Source organism: Schistocerca nitens, chromosome 9 (genome assembly GCF_023898315.1).
Source record: "Schistocerca nitens isolate TAMUIC-IGC-003100 chromosome 9, iqSchNite1.1, whole genome shotgun sequence".
Lineage (NCBI taxonomy): Eukaryota > Metazoa > Arthropoda > Insecta > Orthoptera > Acrididae > Schistocerca > Schistocerca nitens.
In genome coordinates, this window is record NC_064622.1 from 59,209,038 (window position 1) to 59,222,324 (window position 13,287).

Below are 13,287 nucleotides of genomic sequence, written 5' to 3' on the forward strand. Positions count from 1 at the left end.
ATGTGGCAATAATTGACATGTGAGTGTTCTTTCTTCAACTGTACCTGTACATCTATAACCCCAAGAACAAAGTGAACACGTATAGCTCTGCGCTTAATTACCGTTCATTTTAGAATCTCCTCAAGGTTTTAGCCGCCAGTGTGTCTTTAGCTAATATTTAATTTAAAAAAGTCCTACCGAAGAGTGACATATTCGTGATAAATCTTCAATGCATGACTACCTTGAAGTGGCATACTCTCCAGATACGTAACTTAGGGTACGAAAACAACGAAATAAGCAAATCCAACATGGCGTCTCCAAAGAAGCGAGCGAGGAACATGAATAAACGATTTCTGATTTCAGACGAACATCGACCAAACGCATTTGTACGGTTCTCATTTTAGATAGTCGTCTGAAGAAAGCCCCATTGGAAACACGAACGACAGAAAAGTTCATTTGACTTGTGGGTAGTGACAGATGGTGTTAGAGGATGCTAGGAAGTAATAAATTTTTTACTTGTAGGTTAAGGGGAGGAAATAGGACTCTGATATACGAGAGGTGGTCATGAAGTTTCGCTTATTAGCTCTAAAGAATGAACCTGCGACTGAATAATTTGGTGATGGTGCTAGACCAGTGGTCGTCCAACTTTTTTTTTGCTGAACAGCTAGCAGTGACTTTTTATTGCGATACGAAGGCCAACATGGCTAGGAAGGGTGGGCGAGACGGGGGGGGGGGGGGGGGGGGAGATAGGGTAAAAGAGAAATTGATTTTTCACCAAACCAGGAATTCTGATAGTAGCTTACCACTTACATATTTTGAATCTACATATTGCGAAATATTTTTAATTGGAAAAGGAAGTAATAATGTATAGGAACAACATGCATTTTTCTGAAGGCTATTTAGTGACCAATTTTCTGTACCTGAGCGAGTAATGTGGCCAGTGACATCGCAACAGGGTCCCATGTTTGTTTCTTTGATTTCCTGGCATATTCTATAGGCATCTTTATGCCCTAGAATCAGAAAGAATACCAAGTGGCTGTAGTATACCGTTTTAATCGGACTTTTGTATTAGGACAAATATAAAGGAACAGAAACGATTTTAAATAATACTACTTTATTGATTCAAAATTGTTACAAAGGGATAGAAGGGCAGATGACAGCTTTGTACATAAAGGGTTTAGAAGTCAGATTCATCTGTTGCTTTATGCATGTATTTTGGAAGTAACTAACTGTTACTCTGGTAACGGCTTGGCCACTTTTCCCGACGAGTAATGTGGCCACATTTACCGATGGGGCGGCTTGTCGACATTAGCGAGCCACAGAAAAAACTACCAAACTGAAAGAAATAACAAGGAACTACATTTGTAGGTCAAAAGACTTTAATCAGTCACTGATATCGTAAAAATTTATTAGGGTACGGTAGCAATGATACTTACATCACAATGATGAAAAATCTGAGACTTTACTAAAAAAATGAGGAAACAAGCTTCCTCTATCACTCAATGCCGACAACAATGATGGTACACTTCTCAGTATGCAGCAGCGCGGCTCAGGACCAAGTTTCCTCAAAACAATATCTCTTTGCGTTGCAATCAGGAATGGCCTGCCAGGCCATCTTACGCCTTGTGACCTTTTTTTGTAGGAATTTGTGAAATCAAAAGTGAACAAACGAAACACACCAATTGAAGGATGAAAAAAAAAAACCTTACATTTTCAGTAAATTTTGTGTCTTCTATAGCACTTCAGTCTTCGTCCCTACTTCCCGGAAACCTTCTAGTAACCCCGCAGTGGTCTCAGTAGGAGGCAAACTTTACTTAACTCACGTCCGAATTCACCAACGTCAATTAAAATTAAGCAGATCTTACAACATCACTATCTTTGTAAGCATTTTATTTTACCACAGAGCAAGAAAACTGTACTCTTCAGAAGCTCTTAACGTCAGTTGGCGTTTTGGGATTCTGTTGTCAGTTGCTACAAACGTGTTATTACAAAATACGTCTGAGAACAGCTGGCTGCACGAACACTTGATCCGGGCTGCAATTTAACGACCACTGCGCTAGACCTTCTTTATGTATCCAGTCTTCAGTTCAGTGTGACACGTTCTTTCCAATGACGAATAACTTGACGGACACCTCTGTTGCAGATCCTTACAATGTATTTTGCCGTTCAAGAAACATTCCATCACGTAAATCCCCACGTCGTCATTCTGGAAATGTATGCCGTATAACAATTTCTTCGTCTGAGGATAGAGAAAGAAATCACTGGGTGTTATGTCAGGATAATACGAGGGGTGAGGCTAAAGGTTGATTCACACTTGCCGGAATATCACCGTCACGTAAGCGTCACGTTTTTGAACGTCGATGGTCAGAGGAATTCCTGGGCATTCGCACTACACCGCACGTCAGCGTCGAAAGAACGTTACATCTGGTTCATAAAATACTCACCAGAGGCACTATTAAGTAGTTCATAGCAGATCGTTATAAAATGCTGAAATTTAGTTTGAAGCAATTTGCAATGATTGCTGTTGCACTTAATAAAAAACAGAGAGCAAAAAGATTTTGGGTTAGAAAAATGTTGAAAATGCTAGAAAAATTAATTAAATTAAAATTAAAAAATGTTGGAAAAATGTTAAAAAATCCAGTAGCTGAGTGGTGTCCGCCCCCGGTAGCTGAGTGGTCAGCGCGCCCGGGTTCGATTCTCGGCGGGGTGGAGATTTTCTCCGCTCAGAGACTGGGTGTTGTGTTGTCCTAATCATCATCATATCATCCCCATCGCCGCGCAAGTCCCCGAAGTGGCGTCAAATCGAAAGACTTGCACCTGGCGAACGGTCTACCCGACGGGAGGCCCTAGCCACACGGAATTTCCATTTTTTACCTCGACAGAAGCTGACGGTTTGCCTTCGGTATGTCTAGATAGGCCGTTTTAGTGTACTTGAACTAAGTTTACATGTATTTCTGCTATCTGCTGTCCGTCGTTAATTTATTACGAATCTTATTTTAAACTTCTGCATGCCGCATCAAGCTTTTCTCCCGGTTTTTCTTTTCGACATTCCACTGGAAAAATCGAGAGCAAAGCACATTGAACAATATATGTATCCTTCAGTGTATAAAAAAATACTTTAACTTAGTATTGTCTTCCTTTACATATTAAGGGGCTCCGGAAAGGCTCGAAATCATGAAAAGTTCAATTTTTACTTTTTTGCGTTTTCTGAATCTGCAGACTATTACCTTTTAATAGATATATAATTTATTCAATTCCGAAGACTACAACTATTTTTAATTTTTTTTTTGAAATGTTTTCTACATGGGCGTGACCCACTGTGGCGCTGTTAAACTGCTGTCAAATAGTGTTATTATTAACGTCCGTGTTCATCAGGTACATTTTAGTGATGTAAGATAAAGTATGTGTTGTGGCTAACCTGTGATGGTTCAATATATATCGCTGGTGTGATTGTCGATTGTTTCATGTTTATTTACTCTGTCGTTATCTCGAAAATATTCGTAATTAATTCTGTTTCTTGAGTCTCTGTTTTGTTGAAGTATAATAATGAGTAAAAGTAAAGTTATTAGAAATCCTCTGAAGGCTTTTAAGAAAAGAAGAAATGTTGGAAAGCCAAAGGTATGTGTTATTACTGTAAATAATAAAGACGATAACCAAGTGAGTGAACCTAACCTCTCAAGTACACCTGCCCATAGCAGTCAAAGTGGGAAAGAAAATACTTCACAGAAGAAGCTTGGTTCAATGAGTGAAAACTATGAATGTTTTATGGGCGAATCGGATGTGAATGAAATATTTGATATGTCGGTTCTCAAAGGAATTTTTTCAAACTGTGTAAGATGTATTCATTGTAGTGAAGTTGGTCTGTAACTCTCCATAATAAAGCACGTAGGACTTGCTAGTGAAATACAACTGAAATGTGATAAGTGTTCATACATGACCACCTTTTGGAACAGTGTTGCAGTAACTGCAACTGAAGAAAATGGTAGCAAAATCTACGAACACAACAACGAGCGATGCTTGCTTTAGACAAGGAACGCCTTCGGGCTGCAGACAGGGCTGTAAAGAGTCTAGAAATACAAGCAAGAGTAAACAGGAGGAGGAACAAGAGGAAGCTGGAGGAGGAGTTTGCAGAGGATGAAGATAATCCATCCTATGGACCTGGAATGCACTAAAAAGTTAATCCAATCTTTGTCGCTCGATTCCCAAAACTTTTATTTTCTCATACTAATTACATGTTTTCTAAGGATCTTCCAAACATATTTGTTTCAAACTTTCAGTAAATGTTACACAGTACCTTCTGCATAATTTAACACAGCCTTTTTCCAAAAAACTATATTTTTGAATATATAAATAAAAAATTGCAAAAAAATGTTGTGAATTTTCATTACAATAAAAAAAATCATCTTTAATAACTGAACTAAAATTTTGTAAAATCCCTGTGTTAAGTTGTAGCCCATATTCCAATAAATAATCTGTAAAAAGTTCAACTTCCTACCTCAAATACTTTGTGAGGAAAGATGTAATTTATAAGCGTTATTTTAACATTGCAAGTATAGGGCGTTCCGGAGCCCCTTAAGACCTTTTCGCAATAGCAGTCAGTGGGGAATACCTTCGTATCAGTTTACACTGCGTACTTGTTCACGAAGTAGGCTACACTCTGACCCGTCGAAACATTCTTCACGAGGAACCCTGACGTGACGTGTCGATGACGTTCTCTTGACGCCGTATGTGAATGCCACAATTTCAAGTACAGAGGAGAATCTTTTGACGTAGCGGACGTGGCGGTATTTGACAGGCCAGAGAAGCAGCGTGTGTCCGTATCCTGTGCAGCATGATCTGGGGCGCCGTCGTGGAGCAAAACCATCCCCTTGGGCAACTTCCTGTGATGCCTCATCTAAACAGCCTCTTATAACAACGCCAGGAGATTTCATTAGTACCCTCCTACGATGGTTTGCCCGTTACTAACATAAACTGTTAACGCCACACCATGGAAATCCCCCCCCCAAAAAAAAAAAAAAAAACCAGCACCACCTTGTCTCCGAAGGCGATGGTTTGCCCGTTACTAACATAATCTGTTAGCACCACAACATGGAAGTAGTGGTAGACAGTTGATTAGGCGGCTGAGATACATAAACCGTGATTCAGCTGTCCCTATCGATGTCATTTTATGCAATTCGCGTCCGCCTCCGTAGCGTAGCGGTAGAGTTACCACCTACCACGTAGGGGGCACGGGTTCGATTCCCAGCAGGGGACTGGGTGTTGTGTGTCCATCATCATGTTCATTATCATTGACTCGCAAGTCGCCGATGTGGCGTCAACTAAAGAGGACTTGCAATACGGCAGCCAAACTCGCCCGAATGGGGCCTCTCGGACAAAACTGCCATACGCTCATTTCATATGCAATTCGCAATGTTATTTCTGGCCTTCAAAAACCACGCGCGAGATTTTCATATTCTCTCGATAGCTTCACGCAAACATTTAGCACTACAGAAAAAATTAACAGAAACTTTTTGTAGGAAACTTAACGTAGTTAAATTTTGTACTGGGATTCGTTTTCGCTGGGCCACGGTTTTCGAGATATTCAAGAAAACGTAGAAAAGTGACCTTAAAACGCACCAAAACCCCCACACTCATCCCTTATCAGTTAGGATTTCTAGTATGTTGTTCGTGGCTCCTCCTCCTACCACTGTACAAAAATTTCCAGCTACACGAACTGTTCCCGATATTCTACCTTATTTAGTCCATACTGATTGCGTTATGAATCCACCAGCATACTCGTTGTTTCGTTAACACTATTCATTAATTGTGTACCATGATGGTAGTGAAAGGAAAACGACTTCATAAATGTTATTCTAAAACTAACTACGTTGACATTCAGTCCAAATTTAACCCTAAAAAGCACAGTAGTTACGTAACCAGAAGGTCTGACGAATACAACGATGTAATTGTCCCTTTTACACTGTTAAAATTCAAAAAATTGTTACATAAATCTTACACAAACGACAATTATAGAATTTGTAAGTGCTCGACTAAGCCGGTGGCGCAGAAAGGCCTGTCAGTGAAGTCCAAAAGAGTTCGAATGTGGAAAATATTTCGTATAGTCGCATATATTTGTACAGTGGTTGCAGGAAGTGCCATGAACAACATACGAGAAATCCCGACTGGTGGGCTTTAATGCAGATGCGTTTTTCTCGAATTAACTCGAAAACTATAGCCTCTAGCAAAAACGTTTCCCAGTACAAAACTCAACTACATTAAATCTCCTACAAAAATTTCCTGTTCATTTTTTTTCTGTAGGACTAATAATCAGCACATTATGAACAAAATAATATAAAGTTTGAAGGCCATATATAACATTGCGGGTTGCATAAAACAGCATCGGTAGGGCCAACTGCATCATCCAGCACAACTGGCCTGGCTTCAAACAACTGACACATTTCTGCTGTTCTCTCCGTTCGGCGGGCTTTTCTGAATCGATGTGAGGAGTCCAGAACCCGGCGGTCGATAGCTTTCGTCATTTTCAAAGTATCGCGCAAGGCGTTCAAAATACAAGATGTTAAAAACTTATCCATGACTGATTTTCACTTTTCCCACTAGCAGAATTGCATCTTTTGTGATGCGCCAGTCTCCATGCGAGTCTTGTTATTTCACTGAGAGATGGTTTCCTACTTCGTTCTTCGTCATTAACACTTGTTTGACCTCTCTTGAGGCTTCTACGCCACCTAACCACTATGTGATATGATGATGCATCCTTTCTGCACAATTTGACCAACTTCACATGGACTGTTGCAATATTGTTCCTCTTCGAACGCAGAAAACGAATTATCACATAAGCGGTGATGGGAAACTATGCGTGTGAGGTCGTTGCTGCAGAGTACAGTTGTAAGGTGTGGAGGTCACAACAACAACTGCGTAAGTTGCAACCAATTTTAGTTTAATGTTGCAATCTTATCACAGAAATACACGCATTTACACAGTTCACAATGTGACAATGTTACGACAGTTGTCAAACGAACGCATTTCGTCCTCAGAAAATGAAATAATCCTAAACACAACAATGGTAAATTTTAACTAGACGTTTCTTTACAAAATTATTCTTATGACTACATCATAATGTTGGCCAGTATTACGATAAATCATCCGATTCCGGTTCAAAGTTAGGCACTATTTAGGATGACCATCAAGTCTATGGAGGATGGTTAGTTTTGTGACAAGTTGAGCAAAAGATTACTTAAGGTCGCTCGAGTTTACAGTGGACGCAAACTGGTGAACCAACAAGTTTACGCCTCTGCTTACGGGATTTACCTAGCTGCAATGAGCTGTCGTCTGCATGGCTGCTCTCGCCCTCTGAAATTCCTATAAAAACTAATAGAGCCTTTGCTGATTTTTTCAGCAGGAACTCTCCCTATGTTTCTCGTGATGCGAGAAAACATGTACTCATCAATAGTCTTGGAATATGGAGATATGCACGCGCATGGCTGGAGCAGCGTGCATATTAAAATGCCCTCTCAGTCCTTGCAAGAGCAATTAACTAACTGGCTGGTTCGTTTCTCCACAGTTGGAGCTCAACGATGCTACAGCCAATATCTAGCTGCATGCCAGCCGCAGGGAACGCAGTGTTCACACAAATTTCTGCTCTGTATCGTACAGAGCGTTATGCGCCCCATTCTACACTTGACGCCAGTTCAGAGAAGAGTCCTGCAAAATTTCCCTCTCATTTTTGTCATAGCCGAACTGTCTCCCCACTTGGGTTTTTCGTTCTCCACGTCAAGGCTTTTTTCGACCAATAGGAGTGTTCCCCTTATTTTGTGTAAACTCACTCTGCCAGTCATAAGGGCCCTACCATTGAACTGCGTTGGGTTCTCAGCACTTTACTCCTTCCTAGTTCGTTTCCGCCAATCGGACGTTTTGTGCCCACTCCAAACGCCTAAATGTTACATGCATACATCACATGTGTACTATTTGCTGTTCACGTGATCAACTGTGTCACTGGTTTTGTTTGTATCCATCTGGAATTCCGAAACGCAGTTTTCTAAAGCTTCTTTCTGTCCTACTTCCGGTGGCTGGTTACTTGCTCTCCAGTATGCGTCACCCGTCCGGTCGCTGACCCCCGCCACGGGACGCCCCCTAAGAGCTTTTTGTGGTGCCTCCCGTGGAGCGGCCTCTGCTTCTACCCACGCCCGTTTCCACACAAAACGTTTCCTCTCGCTGCTTGTTTCACCTTCTGCTCATTGACATGCAAAATGGCTCTGAGCACTAAGGGACTTAACTTCTGAAGTCATCAGTTCAAATGGCTCTGAGCACTATGGGACTTAACATCTATGGTCATCAGTCCCCTAGAACTTAGAACTACTTAAACCTAACTAACCTAAGGACAGCACACAACACCCAGCCATCACGAGGCAGAGAAAATCCCTGACCCCGCCGGGAATCGAACCCGGGAACCCGGGCGTGGGAAACGAGAACGCTACCGCACGACCACGAGATGCGGGCATCAGTCCCCTAGAACTTAGAACTACTAAAACCTAACTAACCTAAGGTCATCACACACATCCATGCCCGAGGCCGGATTCGAAGTTGCTACCGCAGCGCTCGCGCGGCTCCAGACTGTAGCGCCTAGAACCGCTCGGCCACTTCGGCCGGCCATTGACATGCATTATACAGGGTGAGTCACCTAACGTTACCACTGGATATATTTCGTAAACCACATCAAATACTGACGAACCGATTCCACAGACCGAACGTGAGGAGATGGGCTAGTGTAATTGTTTAATACAAACCATACAAAAATGCACGGAAGTATGTTTTTTAGCACAAACCTACGTTTTTTTTAAATGGAACCACGTTAGTTTTGTTAGCACATCTGAACATATAAACAAATATGTAATCAGTGCCGTTTGTTGCATTGTAAAATGTTAATTACATCCGGAGATATTGTAACCTAAAGTTGACGCTTGAAACCTCCGACGTTCAGTTGCGTGTTGTAACAAACACGGGCCACGGTCGGCGAGCAGCATCTGCAGGGACATGTTTACGATGACGACCGTGTTTACGAGTGTGGCTGTAGTGCACTGTTGTTGTTTGGTATAGCTGCCGCAGTGTCCGCATGTAGCGCTTGCTGCTATTGTTATTCTGCATTCGTCTCCGCACGCAGACCAACTGTAGTACACCGTGTTACCAGACGTCTGTGATAGTGTAGTGTTGTAGGAACTGTGACCAGGGTGTATTCGAACTCTGAAAAGACGGAGATGATACTCATCTATGGCGAGTGTCAACGAAATGCAGCTGAAGCCTGCAGGGTGTACGCAGAACGGTACCCGGACAGAGAGCATCCAACGCGCCGCACATTGCAAACCATCTACCCCCAACTGTATGTAACAGGTATGGTCGTAGCACGCAAACGGGTCCGTAACAGGCCCGTCACAGGCGAAGCGGGTGCAGTTGGTGTGTTAGCTGCTGTTGCCATGAACCCACACATGAGTACACGGGACATTGCGAGAGCCGGTGGACTGAGTCAAAGTAGTGTCATGCGCATACTGCATCGTCACCGCTTTCACCCGTTTCATGTGTCGCTACATCAGCAATTACATGGTGGTGACTTTAATCATCGAGTGCAATTCTGTCAATGGGAATTAACAGAGAATGCGTTGCAGTTCTACCTGTTTACCGATGAAGTGGATTTCACAAACCACGGGGCAGTGAATCTACGGAACATGCATTACTGGTCCGTGGACAATCCTCGCTGGCTCAGACAGGTAGAGCGACAGCGACCGTGGACTGTAAATGTATGGTGCGGAATCATTGGCGACCACCTCATTGGTCCTCACTTCATTGGAGGGGCCCAAACAGCTGCAACATACATCGCGTTTCTACAGAATGATCTGCCAACGTTGCTCGAAAATGTCCCACTGGAAACGCGTCGACGTATGTGGTATCAGCATGATGGTGCACCTGCACATTCCGCAATTAACACTAGGCTTACCCTTGACAGGATGTTCGACGGGCGTTTCATAGGACGTGGAGGACGCATAAATTGCCCAGCCCGTTCTCCTGATCTTACACCTCTGGACTTCTTTCTGTGGGGTACGTTAAAGGAGAATGTGTACCGTGATGTGCCTACAACCCCAGAGGATATGAAATAACGTATTGTGGCAGCCTGCAGCGACATTACACCAGATGTACTGCGGCGTGTACGACATTCATTACGCCAGAGATTGCAATAGTGTGCAGCAAATGATGGCCACCACATTGAACATCTATTGGCCTGACATGTCGGGACACACTCTATTCCACTCCGTAATTGAAAACGGAAACCACGTGTGTACGTGTACCTCACCCCTCATGGTAATGTACATGTGCGTCAGTGAAAAAGACCAATAAAAAGGTGTTAGCATGTGGACGTACTGTGCCGTTCCAGTCTCTTCTGTACCTAAGGTCCATCACCGTTCCCTTTGGATCCCTAAGTAATTCGGTACTCTCCGATACACACGATCGAACAGCGAGGAGTGGTACTCAAGCGTCAACTTTAGGTTACAATATCTCCGGATGTAATTAACATTTTACGATGCAACAAACGGCACTGATTACGTATTTGTTTATATGGTCAGATGTGCTAACAAAACTAACGGGGTTCCATTTGAGAAAACGTAGGTTTGTGTTAAAAAACAAACTTCCGTGCATTTTTGTATGGTTTGTATTAACCACTTACACTAGCCCCTCTCCTCACGTTCGGTCTGTGGAATCGATTCGTCAGTATTTGATGTGGTTTACGAAATATATCCAGCGGTAATGTTAGGTGACTCACCCTGTATAGGAGAGGTGTGTTAATACCGTCGAATGAGTGTCATCCCTTTTGCATTATATACTTACAGGCAAATCTTCTCATGTCCGCTGAAGTAAGTTAGGTGTATATTCACCTTCCTGTTGCAATGTATAACACTCTTATGTAAGGTGCGAAATTGACCTTCATTTATTCTGCCACCTTACTCAGTATATGCAACTCAGCGCGACTCCAATGTCTGTGCACGAGCACCGACATGCATGCATGGGATTACTTTGGCATTTATGTCTTTCCGACGTGCATGCAGTAAATTCGGAAACGTTATCTACAGCAACATTGTTACCACACGCGTCCCAACAGGACCAACGTGTTGTCATTGTTTTCTTGGCTGCCGAAGGACGAACACTGGTAGACATCCATCGCAGAATGAAGAACTTGCATGGGTCAGCACATATGTCGAAAATCACCATTGTGGAAATTTGCGCCAAGTTCCGTGCTGGTCGCGATTCGACAAGATGCACGTACCCATACTGCAAATGTTGTAACGTAGAAGTTACGCCGAGTCCAGTGGGAGACACTTGAGGTAGGGATGTGCAGCCGGTAGTTACGGACTTTTTCACGCAGTAAGGCACGGTTTTTTACCTGGTGAGTGTCTTCAACTTGGTGTATCTGTGGGACGATTGCCTGAATCCTCACAGCGATTTTGCCTGTTTAGCTTACCGATTTCGTACTGTACGATCTTGGAACGAGAATGTTTTGATGGCCACTTAGAGGATAGGGCACAGTATAAGTGTGCTGTACCACTGTGTTTTATCTCTTTAGCTGCATTCAACAAAACTGTGGCGCAGGTATTTCAGTGTCTTCTGGTCTGAAAACCTTTACCTGAAAACAAAGAAAAATTAGTAATGTAACTTTATTTTTTTTTTTTTTGAGGTCTTATTAAAATTTTATAACTACCACCGCTCACCTGGAGTACAGAGTTTCTATTAATTTGACGGCAAGCTACTAGCATCTCACGTGGACGTTTTCGGTAGATCGTGGCAAAATTCAAATTAGCTAACTTTTATTGCTTCCCTGAGCTCAGAACGCACTCACGACAACAGTTTTTTTATCTTGCACAAGTTCCATTATGTCAATCCTGTCAGCCTCATTGTTGACTGCATACGTGTGATGGTGTGCACGTTATGTTTTTCGCGTGAATAGCAGACGTTTGCTAATGTGGATAGCTATTTTGATTTAGATGTTGATACTGAGCTAGGATTGTTCTAATGATGGTATCCTCAAGTAAAAAGCAAAAAACTTATCACTTTCACTTGGAATGGGAAACCGATTACTTCTTCACCCAGGTAAAGAACAAATGTGTGTATCTAAGAAAGAAGCAAAGAACTACAGGAAATTGAGACACAAAGGACCTCCTAACTTAGTAAAAAATCTGATAGCAGTGATGTTTATGTTTACGGCGCTGTGCAAGCGTATCAGTTGGGAAGAGAGGGAACATCGAACGTCACTTCAAAACTGTTCACTCAAAATTAAAGGATTTCCCCCAGGTTTCTGCTCTAAGGAAAGAAAAGATTAGGCAGCTAAATTCGGAACTTAATGCTCAACAGTCAACCATTAGGTAAGACTAAACTGCAAGTTATAACCCTCTTGAAATTCTGAAAATATTTGGCCTTTCGTTCCTAAAGAAAAATGCCCAATTTTCGTCTGGGTTGGCCTGAAAGTGAAGGCAATGTTCAGCTCTTCGTGTCTGTGTGAAGTTTCTTTTTACTGCATAAAATTACAAAAAATAAGTACAGAAACAGACTGACTGTTGAACACTTTGGCAACTGTATTCGAATGGCAACCACTACCAACTCTCCCAACGTCAAAAAAATTGTTGATGACTAAAAGGAGTGTCATCGTTCTCATTAGAATAATAAGTCTGATAAAAAATCTGTTTTTACATTTGTAATTTATTACTAACTACACTTTGTGTTGTTTTTCTTATGCACAAATCAATTTCAATTTATTTTCCCATTTACGCTTTAATTAAAACTCATGTCATATTTACTAGAAATGTATGAATTTTAAAAGTTTTTATTTCTGTCCTTTCGGTAGCTGTCAGTAGGGTCTTTCAACGGTATAGTAGCTCAGAAGCTTTATAAGTTTGGCGACCATTGCATTAGAGAATTCTCACACACTCCTAGATGTGGCTTCGCGTGGTTCCGCTACATCTCTCATTAGGCGAGCTGTAGCTTTACGTAGGTTATCCGAGTGAGGCCGTACTACCGCTTTAGAAACTGCAATACAACATATATTTATCTGGCAATTTTAGAACCTCCCCCTCCCCTCCCCCGCCTTTCTCCATGATGTCGTTAGGACGAAAGTGTGTGTTGAGTGATCGTGGCAGACATTTACTGAAGAGGATTGTGACGAAAACTAAGAATATGACAACCGCAAAAGTCACTGCAAAACTGAATCTCGCACTCACGAACCCTGTCAGCACCAGCACAACACGAACGGAGTTCCATAAGTTGGCAATTGCAGGG